The 14,270-nt window shown below is 46.1% G+C and overlaps 2 long non-coding RNA genes across 3 annotated transcripts in view; one reads left to right on the top strand and one right to left on the bottom strand.

The window, feature by feature from the left end:
* LOC146207325 (uncharacterized) overlaps nt 1–6,393 on the top strand; it is a 132,053-nt gene extending 125,660 nt beyond the window's left edge. Inside the window, exons 2-4 of the long non-coding RNA XR_014703322.1 lie at nt 528–685; nt 1,562–1,665; nt 6,140–6,393. This is a non-coding gene — a long non-coding RNA (uncharacterized LOC146207325). The remainder of the gene's footprint in view (nt 1–527; nt 686–1,561; nt 1,666–6,139) is intronic.
* Nucleotides 6,394–7,589: 1,196 nt separating this feature from the next.
* The window catches only part of LOC146207324 (uncharacterized), a 445,418-nt gene continuing 438,737 nt past the window's right edge, over nt 7,590–14,270 (bottom strand). Inside the window, exons 4-6 of one of the 2 annotated variants that reach the window (XR_014703320.1) lie at nt 12,243–12,345; nt 11,145–11,249; nt 7,590–7,963 (exon numbers count right to left, since the gene is read on the bottom strand). This is a non-coding gene — a long non-coding RNA (uncharacterized LOC146207324). The remainder of the gene's footprint in view (nt 7,964–11,144; nt 11,250–12,242; nt 12,346–14,270) is intronic. The other variant, XR_014703319.1, reaches the window with a different exon arrangement.

The raw sequence follows: 14,270 nt of genomic DNA, 5'->3' as shown, positions 1-14,270 counted from the left end.
ACTGCACCACCGCGGCGCGATCTTTATCATTAAAGCAAGACGAGCAGATAATAATGAACCTCTATTGTTTGTTTGGAATAGCTGATTGTGCGTACTCTTCGAATATCACTTGCTCGGACACCAAATTTGGGCCAAACGTTTAAGTATTGCACTTTCGGTATACGAGGTAGGTTTCTATACCACTGTCTGAAGCTTACGAAAACCAGATTTTATCGATGGGCCCGATCCTCAGAATTTACGAATCTGGCTGACAGCATGGCAATTTCCCGGTTATTTAGAAATATTCTTGCCGGCATGTATTCGAACTCATTCCACAGAAAGCCTTGCATCGATGGCGCGGAGCAAATAAAATATTGGAATTCTTATACAACACGAAGAAGCGGCAAGAGAAAATGCGAAACATTCTAGCTATGCTACCGAGCCCATAACGTCTCTATGGCTCCAATGCTGCGTGACAATGGCAGGGGCAGGTGATAAGGTGGGTACGGAAGCGTTGGCGTGATGCTGTGAATGATACGTGTGCGCAGATTGAACGGTTTTTCTGCTGTATCTGGGACTACGACGAAGTGCCACTGCGTCCAAACGGATGGATCCATTGCGTTTTTGGCGGCTGGTGCTGCAGTCACCAAGATACAGCTCGAATGCAGGCCGACAAGAAGGGCTACACGAAAATGAAGAGACTCTGGTAAGAGCAAAATACTGTGGTTATTCTGCAAATGTATTGTGTTCGCAGCGAGACCGGAACTGGAGGGGTCCGCCTCTTAATCCTCCCACGTCCGGCTTTTTCAATGCAGTATGGCTTTGCTGTTTACCCTATAGTCCCCTGGAATTCGACGGAAATACAGCAAAAAATCACGTAGGTGAAAATATCGCAATGGTAGCTGGAAGCAGTGGGCTGCAAATTAAAGTTGAAACGTTTTCCCGCGGCAGAGGCTTTTGCCATATAGAACAAAACGGAATGCACATCTCTCTGCCTGCTCTTCTGAAACGCATCATTGGTTCTTTTTTGCTTTAACGAACACCGAAAGCACAGCGTCCGGCCGAGTTGTCGTTTATATTGCTTTCCGTTGTTCCGCACATATAGCCGATGTCAACTAAATAGTCTGAACAAAGCAAATCAAGCTCTCTCGTAAGCCGTCCGTATTAACTGTGTTGATTGTGCCCCTAGGAACCATACAGTTTGTAACTGGTATCAAATGAGACATGACACAGCACGCCGAGATTTCTGTCCGCTAGAGCTGATAAGACCTGTAGAGGTGGCACTGTTCGTTGGTGACCACACGATGTGTCGCATGAAGGCACACTGTGAAGCCACAAAGCTCTTCTTACTTGCTTGGAGCTGTGTATAGTGCCACGGCTACTATGGACATAGTATCTTGTCATTCTGCTTCGTGGGTCCTAAAATCAGAAGTAACAGATTCGAACACTGTAGACTCAAGGCTGGGGTTTTCGTAAGCTTAGACGATGCCATATCATGCACGGGCGAACTGGGAACAGCAGAAACTTTTCACGTCCCGGTTGCCAAGAGGATGTCTTATGCCACCGTAACTATTTTGTGCAGGCTATGACAGCACGCGAGCACGGCTTTGGGTGCTTGAAGACCCAGGACACGTTCACCCCTCAGCTTTGCCAACCAAGCACACCATCACCGGCGACATGTAGACGGTGAGCACGCCACTTTTTCCTGTCCAAGGGGAATGCAGTACTTCAAAATGACGTCTGTCAGTGCATACATGAGGAATATAACTAATTGCAGGAGAATATTTACGCTTCCAAAAGTGTCCCATTGGTGCTGGAGCCACGATTTTGAAGAAGTATGGTATAGCATACAGATTTGGTAAACTATATATGAACGGAAGAATAATAGTCGTTACTGGGAGTTCGAAGCTTAATTGTCAATGGCTTCTGAACTGTTTCCGTAAGAGACGGACGTTATCAAAAATCACAGCGCCACGATACGAGTATATATGATAAGGAGCGCTGAAGGAGACAATCGAGCTCGCGTTTTCAGTTTTTTTGTGGCACAAAAATAATTTTCGATCATAGCATGAGCCCCATAGTTATAATTAAATCAAGCAAAGCCAATGTACCTGGTATCTACACATACCGTTGTAAAGCTTTGTAAGTGGCTCATAGCTATATATGGCTACGACGTTCACAAACTATTTTGAACGTGGCTATCTTATAGCACGTCATTCTGAAGGCAGTTGCAACTTTCAAAACTGTGCGGTGCAAGTAGGAGGACGTCTAGTTCAGCTGCTTGCTTTAGCCCCTGGAACTGAAATTTGCGGCTGGTGTCGCACCCCTTTTTCCGGTTCCCTTTCCTTCCGCGTGTAGTTCTGCTGTGCGCTGGTTTCTTTGTAACCATCGACCGTTCTCATAAATGTGTATTTCAGGAAGCCTGGGAAATAGTCTTGTCGTGATTCATCCTAGTGAAGAATGCCTTACTGAAAAAAGAAAATGCAGGCTGGATTAAGTAGCGTCACGTTAAAGGGAACGTCTCGCAGTGCTGTCTATCCTGTCAGTTTCAGTGCGACCATTGACGTGATATGGAGGCATCCGTTCCCCGTACAGTAGCTACAGTTCGCTAATAGGAACAGCTGTGTCACAGGACTTGCCTTCAGGAGTGTAAGCAAACACGATCAGAGCGCGGCTCACGGTTTGAACAGCCAGTTCCGCAGTGATTATGGTGTTCTACCGTTGTGTTCACTGTCGTAAGAAAAAAAAATTGCTGCTTCGATTTCTATAGTATAATCCACTAGGTGAATGTACGGTCTGCAGGCTCATCATTGGACTCTCTCCATAATACGGCAGCGAGACCCGCGTCCATTTCTCACAAAAACAATGCGCGGCAGCAACAGGCATCCGCCCTTTGGATATCCGGAGGACAGCGAGATGAGATGATGTGCGCAAAGGCACACCGCCTCGCCTTGTCCACCACACACAGCGGCCGAGTGTACAGCCGGACCTCAAACTGTCCGGAGCGACCTGTGCCGGAATCCCAGTGCCCACATTGCAGCGATCACTGGCACAAGCAGTGCAGACACTGGGATTCGAACTTGGGTCTACGCGAGTGCGAGCTCGGCACGTTACCCACTCGGCTACCATGTGGCACGGCTTCTTCGTGCCGCCTGCGTATGCTGATGCGAGAGGAACGGAGTAGGCTGAAGCAGCGCATGCGTCGTGCACTGGTTGTGTTATCAATCCTTGCGATTACACTTACTGATAATGCATGTACAATCTGGATGCCGTGGTATCTGTTGCAGCTGATACAATGCTCCCCGCGCCGAGCATGTAGCCGTCGCCCGTAGCACTGCCATCTTATTCGTAAAACGAGGGTACAGTTCCTCCGACGACATCCTAAGTAACGGTATAGTGAAATAATCACTCCATGAACAGAACATCGCTTCGTATTTTGATGCAGATTATCTTGAACAGAAGACGAATGCCTTCTTCCTTCCTTACCACAATGGAAAGAAGTGCGGGTTGGGATCTGCGATTTGAAGTTTTTCGAAGCTCTTCCTTCGTCGCGCACAATATATCAGCTGTAACTGAAACACCAGCTTGCCTAAGGGCAAATAGAAAACCATGAAATTACGGTAAGCGTCACTTTAGAATATGGATGGACAGGTAATGCGGATATAATCAGTGCCTTTTCCTGTACTGCCGCGGTGGTACGGCAGTGAAGCGCTGCGCAGAAGTAGAAAAACTACGCGGTGTTTCAGATCACGAAAAGCGCCTTTTCATAATACAGGAACGAAGCATGCACTCCCGAATCATTCACGGAAGATCGCTTGTATCATGTTGCGAACGGTGGCCTTCCGGTTACTGAGTCGTAATTTTCCCGCAGCTGTTCCTGATTTCGCCGGAGGTGCCCTATATCACCGCATTCAGAACATTATGCAGAACTCCCCATAACAATGGTCGTTGGAGGGATTCGCTAGGCTGCCACGATGCACGAATGTATGACATGCAGGCTTTTCTACTCGCCATTTTAATACCCGCTGAACACCGCACCCGTTTCGTTCTGTCCGGATCTGTCTTGGCGCAGTTGCAGCTCGTGTGACACACCTCGACTAACGCTCTCCTGTGATTTTCCAGGTTGGTTCCTTTTCTTATAGCTTCAGTAAAAACCTGCCGCTGCTGCCAAAAAAAAAAAAATCCTGTTGATGCGTTTCTGCGTTTATCGGTCTAGCTTTTGACATGTCCCGCTGCTGCGCGTGTAGAGCACTGACAACTGACATGCTGCGCGTGCGACGTTTCCTCCCACACGGGCGCTTGCTCGGGTGTGACTGATGAAACCCTCAAGGGGAAGCGAGAATCGTTTAGAAAAACATGGAAGTGTGGGTCTTGCACACCGAACACAAGTAATGGCGCTATCCCAGGGAAAGCCGACCAGGCAGAATTTAATATCCCTGCAATTCTGTTGGACGTAAACAGAAAGCTTAGCTCTCTCCTTTGCCTCCCTGAGAAAGTGGACGGAATCTAAAAGGCAATTGACTTGCTTTCGGATAAGTTCTACAAGTTCAAAGAACGATTTGATGCCCAAGAGAAGGAAACAAAAGAGCTCAAAGTTCGAGTTACAGTGCTGGAAAGCAACTCTGCTGGGTCTGATTTGACCGCGATGAAGTGTAGTGTTAATGACCTAGAATGGCGTTGTCGGCGATAATCAGAAGTCTAGCTCCCTTTTCATTGAATGTGGTGTCCCGCAAGGTAGCCTTCTCAGCCCGTTCCTCTTCAACGTCTATGCTAACGACCCTGCGAGCATAGCCTACGACGCAAGTTTTTTTCTTAGGGGCTGTTCTGAAGATAAACTAATCAATAGTGCGAACCTGGTTCTTTGTGCTCTCCACAAATGGTCCACAGCTAATGGTTTGGTAGTTAACTCTAACAAGACCAAAGCAGTCTTTTTTCGTCCCCTTAGCCTGGATATTACAGTAAACAATACTCTGCATCTAGAAAGTAACGTTAGTGAAATTGTAGAAAAGTTGAAATCGCTCGGTGTTGTATGCGACTCTCGCATGAGTTGGTCTGACCAAATAATGTGTATTGAAAGCAAGCTTACTAGATTTGTTGGTTTCATCTCGAGACTGTGGAACGAATTTTCCCCAAAGCGTAAGCTCCTGATTTATCACGCTATAATTCAATCACACATAAACAACTGTCACCTCGTTTGGGGTACCAACATCCAAAACAAATCTAAACATTATACTCGGTCTCCAAAAGAAAGCAATTAGAGAAAGGTGCATGCTACACTGCCCACACAGAAATATTATTTCCGCAATATAGGATTAATCGTGTGCATACCGTCTTTGAGTATTGTCTACTTCACTGCCTCAAATTGTCACCTCAATGCTTAACTGACTTCTTGAAAAATATATCTGGACTACAGCCTTACGAAAATCCCTTTCACACCAGAAGTAAACAAATATGGGACGTTCCTCGAATGAGGACGTTATACGGTAACCAGAGCCTTCGTTTTACTTTACCATGCGTATTAAATCATTATAACACACAAAATCCAAACATCTTTACCGCCTCAATTAAGGACTTTAAGCTATATTTTATTAATTTCGCACTGCCTCTCTGTATTAAGCCCGTTATACCTAGTGGCACGGGCAGAGGCACATTATTTTGTTTTTTTTTTTTTGTTGGTAGCCTCACCATAATATCTGCCTTTCTGTACTTTCCGTTCTTTGCCTTCAGCATTATTATAAGAATAGTCACTTCATTTTCATTACGTTTTGCCATGTTTCGCCCATACTGTTATATTATTGTGGGCCGTTAATTCACTGTGCTAGTTTTTAACTTGCTGCTTCATTTTTATTTATGTGCTCTTTCTGTGCTTCATAATTTTTAAGTTATATATGAGTATCTTCGCCTTAATGTCACGCCTTAATGCTCTGCCATTACTGGGCCTCGGGCATCTCTCAAGCTATTGTGGTAGCTTTTCGCCCGAGGCCCGTTCCCTGTAAATTACTGGAAATAATTTTTTTTTAGTTCTAAAACTTTACATTAGCGATATATCCTTTCAATAAGGAATGCGCCTCACGAGTCCCTTTAGGCATTCTATGAATGTTAACCAATGGTGGAGAATATTCGGGTAAAAATTGCTAATCAAATTGCGGTCTCATTGCAGAAAGTGTGCGCGCCTATCACCATTCAACGAGGTAGCTGTAGTTCACGGCTGAAGACGACACCTAGCGGCTCCTGCAGATCTGCGGTCCCGGGGTCGGAGCACGAAGGCAAGCCGCTGTCAGCCAGTTATGGCGTGCTTCAGCGGATAGCTTCCGAACACTTCCCGCGTCTGAACGTGCTACCAGTGATGCCACGGTCACTCTACATATACGACGTTCTTACCTTTAATTTTTGAATAAAGTGGTACTTACAGTACTTCCAGCAGGCTGTGAATAATGGCGTAGTGGATAAAGCGTTCAGTTGATCGTTCAAAGGTGGGTGTACTGGACGATCACCGCACCGCGATGGAAGCGAAACAAATGTTATAACCACTGATAATGACTGTATGCTGATCTCTGTCGCGCCAAATGCGTGCTTTGCTGGTTAATGTGAATGTCGCAGACCATTGACGAGTGCTCGTCAATTATCTGGTATGTTACTCTTCGTGCATTGTTCTTCATTTTTGTGCACAATCATTCATTCAATGCATCACTACGTAGTGCGGCAGCATCCGCTCCTGAACAGCATTTCCATTCTTTCTTCACCTACTCTTACTTTCACGTTGCAACCACAGCGCTGACGCCTGCCGTTCTGTAACACACAACCTATAATCCATAGCGCTATAGCATGAATGCATCCCGGAACTTCCGCAATCGGTGATGCTGCCAGGTCAGCCGCCGCAACGCATTCACTTCATGTTTCGGAATATGCTATATCAGCGACATCCCTCGGTCAACCTCCTCCTATATACTTTCAACGCGTACGTATGTACGCGGCCAAAATCCGCGCGCTCCCGAGCTATAACCTGTGCGCAATTTTCAGTGCAAGGGCCGGAGCGTCACTGGGTGAGGGACCACGCGTGAGGAACCACTCGTGCGGGAGTCCGAACTTTGCGCTCCCGGCTTGTATAAGTTTCCTGCGACTCCCTAACGCGCGGAAGCCGTAGTGCACCCCCTCCTCACATCTGTGTCCGACAGGACACCGCTGTGTGCATGCGTGGATGATCCGGGTTCACTGGCATTCCTGCTGAAAGTTAAAGCTCCTCTGTGAGTCCGATGAGAGCGTTACCATTCAGTACCCGAACGCATATCACGCACGTGTGTTATTTTCCGCTTTCACCGAACAGCAGCCGCCGTGACTGAGGCTCGATCCCGCATCCTCCAGACCAGCGGTAGAACGCCGTAACCACTAGGCTATCCAGGCGGTGCGGAAGATTCGGCGTAATCACATGCGAGAAGTTTTACGAAGTGCATGGTGATCTACATACCTGTTGCGATCGAGAGTAAGGGTGATCTGGGCGACCTGTAGAGCGAGATCGCAGGCAATGCGGATCCGTTTAACGAAACTGCTGCTATGCGAGCGGCAGGTGTCATGATTTCCTGTCATGATTTCACCACCAATACCACCCGAAAACAATCACCCATACAGTAAATCTGACGGGTGATCTCTTTATTTTTCTTCAATCGCAATGTGGCGGAGATTCGATCCTGCGGCCTTGCGATGATCTGCTGGGTGCTTCAGCCACCAGGCTCCTGCGGACAGGAGCAGTGTAGCTGACGCTAATATTCAAACCAGGCTAGCGCAATGCTTCGTTTAGAACGGCGACAGAATTGGTAACAACCGGTGTATAGGAGGGAGGTGTGCGGCATATATCCGTTTAGGCTTGCCGTCATCGGTTGACGGCGGTTCTTAGTGGTGCTCCGCACCCGGTACGACAGCCGTGCAGGAACTAGACCTGGTACTCGGCCGCTCCGTTCCGTTTAGTGCTGAATGGCGCAGGCACTGTCTGCAATGAGAACAAAAAATCCGTTATTGATTTCCAGCGCAACCCTGCTGCCTAATTTCTATGCGAAAGCATTTAATGCCCTCTACTATCATTAGCAGTCATGCCGGCACATATGTTCGCGTTTCGAGAGCGAGAGTTACAAACAAGACAATAACCATTATCTTCCACCGGGGAATCGAGCCTCCATCCTTTAGATCCCCAGCCCAACGCTTTACCCCTGCGCCACGTACCGGACTGTATTATACCCTTCACAGCTCCCCTTGTCTGCAGTGAGAATGATAGAGGGATTAAGAGAATGACAGATACTGCGCCTTTCCTTTCCTGCAGACAAATGCCCTGTGATTTTCCTGTAGACCGCGCCGTAAAGGAAGGGAGTACGGTAGGAGTGAAGTAAGAGAAGTGCCGTAGTTAAGGGCTATGATCGAAAGCGCTATATTGAATTTTGCCTCGTCGCACTTTCGTGGTCCAAAGGGTCTTGTAGAATTTTACTTCCATATGATGCCGGAGAAGGTTCAAAAAAAGCGTTCCTTACTGAAAGCATGTATCAATGAGGTTAGGACATATTTCGACAGAACGAAAGAATGCGACGTTCAATACGCATTAAAATTGCAAGTAGATATGCTTGCATGCAATGAATTCCTGAACCGTGGTAGCCTAGCGAATCCCAGCACTGTTATGGGGTGTTCTTCGTAATGTTCAGAATGTGGTGGTATAGGTGTCCTTCGGCGGCGTTCGAAGCAATCGCTTACATTTCGTTGCTAATAATCACAGTTGGAATACGGTAACAGTAACATCCTGTGAAGGTTACGTACTAGGTCCACTCCTGTTCTTAGTTTACGTCAAGACATTACGGACCAATCTCACTTCAAATAGTTGCATGTGCGCAGACGGCTGCGTTATGTATTGCACAGGAAAATATGTCTGACCAGGCTTCACTTCAGATCAGCTTTTATCGCATTCAACAATTGTATGACAACTGTCTAATGCAACTTAACCGCCATATTTGCACACTTATCCTTTCACCGCCACCTTAACCCGTTTGAATTCCCATACAGAATATGAAATGTCTCTGTTCACTCCGTTCAGTCCTAAGCATCTGGGTATCACCCTGTGGAATGGTCGAACACAACTTGTATCAATTATTAACATCTCCTCGTAACAAAACGCTTGAAGTTTTTACACCATCCTCCTTATAACGTACACCTTTAGCCTACAAATGTATAGTCGAATGTAAGCGAGAATACGCACCACCAGTTTAGACTCCATATCGAAACTACATTATCAATGAGCAGCCAAATTCATGCGTAATTTTACGGCGGCAGTGTGAAAGAAGAATCGCTGAAAGCAGAATCAGTTCGAGATTAATAATGATAGCGCTAAGTGACTAATACAAGAGGGTAGGGAAGGAAGAACTAATTAGTCCTCTGTAGAAGATAATCTGCATTGAAGTACTAAACGACGTCGTCTTCGTAGAATAATTTTTTCACGGCCATTATTTTGCACGTCACCGGAGGAGCCGTATCTTCGCGTTTTGAATTTGATGGCAGTGCTACGGGCGGCGGCTACATGCTCAGCGCGGGCAGCATTGTATCAGCCGCACCAGATACTACGGCGTCTAGATTGTACTTGCATTATCAGCAAGCGTAATCGCAGGGGTAGCAACATAACCACTGCACGACGCATGAGCTGTTTCGGCCTACTACGTTCCTCTCGCATCAGCATAAGCAGGTGGCATGAAAAAGCCGTGCCACACAGTAGCCGAGTGGGTAACGTGCCGAGCTCGCACTCGCGTAGACCCGAGTTCGAATCCCAGTGTCTGCACTGCTTGTGCCAGTGATCGCTGCAATGTGGGCACTGGGATTCCGGCACAGGTCGCTCCGGACAGTTTGAGGTCCGGCTATACACTCGGCCCCTGTGTGTGGTGGACAAGGAGAGGTGGTGTGCCTTTGCGCACATCATCTCCTCTCGCTGTCCTCCGGGTATCCAAAGGGCGGATGCCCGTTGCTGCTGCGCATTCTTTTTATCAAAAATAGCGGGAGTCTCTGTGCGAAATTTTGGAAAGCGCAACCGGATGGTACGTAGAAACACCGCATATTCCTAATCAGTGGCTAGCAGAAATATAGAAGCGATCCCCTTCAAAGGGCAGTTCTGCATCATGGTGCGCATAACAAGCCTAATCACTACAAAGCGCGAGGTGTATGTTTGGATATGGCCTTCAAGCAAATCCTTGCGATAGTTTTTACAGCTACTTAACTGCATGGAATGTTCAGTGAACTCCCCAAAAAATGCGGTCTTGCTAGCGGGCCCATTAGATTTCTGCAATGCAGCAGCATGAAGAGTACTTTCGAAAGTTTGTCTTACCATGTCGCTAGTTACTCGAGCCCCCGTTACTTTTTTTTTTTTAACGCATTGAGTTGTTACACTATGAAAATGATCCAAAATGAGTCCGATTTCCGAAGACTACATTTCTATGTGAGGCGGCTCTTCCCGCCTGGAATAAGGCGGTGGATTACCGCGAAAAAATCTGCGCACACGGAAACCACACTCGGAAGGCAAGGAAACCGGAAAAAAGGGTGCAGCAACAGCTGTGAACTGAAGTTAGGAGAATAAAAGAAGTACGTCGTACTTACATCGGACAAAATTGCAATCAGCTATCTTGAATAGCGTAATTACTGTATGATAGCGACATTCAAAACAGTTTCAATACCGTTAGCTACATGCCGGTGTTAGCCGCTTACGAAGCCTTCTGTTTAGTTTCGGTACAGTTCATGTTACATCCGCTTTCCTTGACTAAAACGTTCATCTCGCGTGCAAGACGTTCAGCTCATGTCTCTCTGAATGTTCCTTATAAAACTTACATCTTCTCATCGTGGCCCTGTATTAGTTTCAGCTATACTCATCCTTCAAAAGTCATCTTTTATAAAACAGTGTAGCAGTCGGGAAATTCATTCAGATGCACGAGCCATTTCCACTACATCGAAGTAGTGGAAATACTCCATCCGTTATATATACCGAAAATGGATGCCGTGTCACACTTCCTGACCATCGTGGCCCCAACAAAACTGTGATAGTGGGCGGCACGCACCTTCTCCTAGTGCTATGTTCTCCATTTATGCTCGTACACATCAGAGATTTCAGGCTCCGGCACTCTTTTCCGATCATGAGAAAGTGACGTACTCACCGTGTACAAGTCTCCGGTGACGGTGTTCTCGGTCGTAGGAAGCTGCGTGCAGGACACGCTCTGCACGTTCATTCACCCAAAGCCGCGCTGGCTTGCATCTGTGACCTGCACAAATTAGTTGCGATCGCTTAACACACTCGACACCCGTTCGGCTGGCTTACATATATTTGTATAAGATCATACTGACTGCCTTCTGGTCAGTCTGCCCGAAAACAGAACTGCTCTAGTGCATGAGATACCCCCTAATAAAGGACATGTCATTGGAAAAATATGTCCGGAAAATTAACTGGAAGTTACAACTTATCATCATACATACTACTGTCTACTCATTAAAGAAAAGTATACACCTCAAATTTTCAGGTCACTTTTGCTGTTGATAAGGTATGGAACACATCAAGAATGTCAAAACTGAATAACATCACCATGCTTTAAACCATATGTCATAGCAATATTTTGTACTCGTTTGTTGTATGGCGTACACAAGCTTCGGCATAAAAGGCCGGTATACATAGAACCAACCCAAGTCATGTGTGCCCCTGGAATAGGGATGATTGATCGAAGAAACATTTCATACACTTGTATTTGCAGACACTGCAATGTATTCACTACAGTTTCTCACCTGCAGCAACTCACTGAATCACCAGGGGTTAGTCACAAGCGTTCACTACTGACAGAGAAACGAATGCATTGTCATTCTGTAGCGCACAAGAAAAGTGCTGGTCATGTGTTCTCTCCTGAATATCAGCAGGCGGAACCTAGGACGAACATTCTGGGAACAAGGCAGCGCTGTTAGGAGTCACTTGTAGTGAATTGTGGCATATCTTTGTGACATTCGTTCTTCGTACAGCCCTGCACATTTCCAGTAAAATAACTAAAGAGGGTTGAGAGACCTTCCTGCTCGAGTACGGCGGCACAAGCTTCTCTCGTACGCCAGCCTTCAGAGGCGGCGATATCTTACGACATCCTGGACTAGGGACCAAAAAGATGTCGGCGTTCATTGTCTAGGCCGGTTCATCCTCTTCCTTCAACAATAAAAGTTTTATCTCTCTCGTTCTATCACTAGGTTCAACTCATGCTTAAACTCCCGCAATTTTTTACCTCACTATGTCGACGACCTTGCGGTGATGCCGAGTCATCACCGAGAACGAACATCCGGACACGGGTCCTCATCCATCCGGGCACTGAATGTGAACATCCGGTACTGAAAGAGATTTAAGAAGATTACAGCGCTCTCTATGGCTTCCGTTCCCTGACCTGAATGGTGCCAGGGTAGCACACACTGGATCGTAGAAAACTGTCCGACTCTGGCGATCAAGGTGGCAGCCGTATGAAGCGCGTTGAGAATTCATTCCGTCGCCTTGTTACGGTGGCAGCTCATGGCAGTGCCCTCTTTAGCAGACTGTTATATGCACGCTCAGGGAGCATTCGAACACGCTACTGTTTCTGCATTATTGTCAGGACAGCCTCTCTTCGTGACCGCGTACGCTTGTGTATCGTTCTGCATTTCAGAGGTGTCACCGTCACAGCTGCTCAAACCGGGAATTCAAGCCTTAACAAATAGAAAGTATGAAACGTTTTCAGAAAAGCGATAGCTTTGAGAGTTATACGTCGCAACAAAAAACGGCTAACCGGTGCCGACTACGTGCTATGAGCGCAAACCTATCATGCTTATATCTGCTCTCGCTTGTTGTTACGACCCCTGAACCCGACTCCCAGGTAATGGGGACATGAAACTCTGCATAATTTGCACTAGAGATATCATGCTTTCAATTACTTCCCTTTACCCTTCTTGCTATATTCATCTCGAAATAGCAAAAACGCGACACACAAGAACACAAGGTAGAGACATCGCACTTCACGATGCAGCCGCCCCCTCAAGCTGCTCTTCGAAGCAGCTTTTTAGCGACTGCTCCTTCCCTTTCCTTGTAATAAAGGAAAAATAAAGTATTATTATTATTATTATTATTATTATTATTATTATTATTATTATTATTATTATTATTATTATTATTATTATTATTATTATTATTATTATTATTATTATTATTATTATATAGCGCTTATAGTACGTACGCCAATTTGCTGAGTTGCACGCCTTGATAGAGGGTGTATCTTGAACAAATGGTGCACATCTTCGCAAGCAGTACCGAACACTGCGATATTTTTCATGCTTTCTAGGAATTGTTGACGGGCATGCGCAAGGAATGGCGGAACTTTGCCCTGGAGATAAACCGACAAAGCTGCTCGGTAACCGAATGATTCTCGATACCGTTGGAATTTGACAAAGCATCGAGTCTACGATAGCGTGCCTGAATTCATTTCTGCGTCTTAATGGTCATGGTCGTGCTAAAACATTTTTGAAATTATAAAAGTAAGAGCAGAATAATTTTTTTCGTAAAGCGATATTTAGTGTCATTACGATATGTATGTCAATGCTGAACAGGTTAGAATTTGAAGCCAACGGCAAGTGAAAACATCAAGAAGGCTCTCTGCTTGTGCGTACTGATTGTAACCTATTAATGCGGTGTGTACTTACTAGTGCGAAAGGGTACCATTAATAGGCAGGTAGCCAACAATAAAATACGATCAAAAAGTAGTTCCGCCGAAACTTCAGTTGGCTGAAGTCTCGGATGAACTTGAGGCGGCCAACTAAATTATGCATTAAAGCTGCAAGCAACCTGAAGGATGGCGCGCACACGCGTGCCGATACGATCTGATCGCGCACATTTCTGACCGTCGACAGCAAAGCAGAGCGCCATCGCAGAGACAGGTTATGTATAACGATATGCACGGACTCCCCGCACTATCACATGGGGTCATACACGTGTGCCTATATGCACCCGAACATAAAGCAATGGTTCACCCGCCATAATGACTCTTGAAACTGACGCAGTACTATATATATATATATATATATATATATATATATATATATATATATATATATATATATACCGTCACTTCGTCACTTCGGCTTTGAGGAACTTCGCTTCCTTGGTCGCGTGGTCAGCGCAAAAGATGTTCGCCCGGACCCTGAAAAGACAGCTGCCGTTTCTGGTTTTCCGCACCCTACTGACAAGAAAGCTGTTCGACGGTTCTTAGGTTTGTGCTCCTATTACAGACGCT

This window comes from Amblyomma maculatum, chromosome 1, assembly GCF_055883805.1.
Source record: "Amblyomma maculatum isolate TAMU_Amacu chromosome 1, ASM5588380v1, whole genome shotgun sequence".
Lineage (NCBI taxonomy): Eukaryota > Metazoa > Arthropoda > Arachnida > Ixodida > Ixodidae > Amblyomma > Amblyomma maculatum.
Note: the sequence above shows the minus strand (reverse complement) of the source record. Positions and strands in the feature narration are given on the sequence as shown.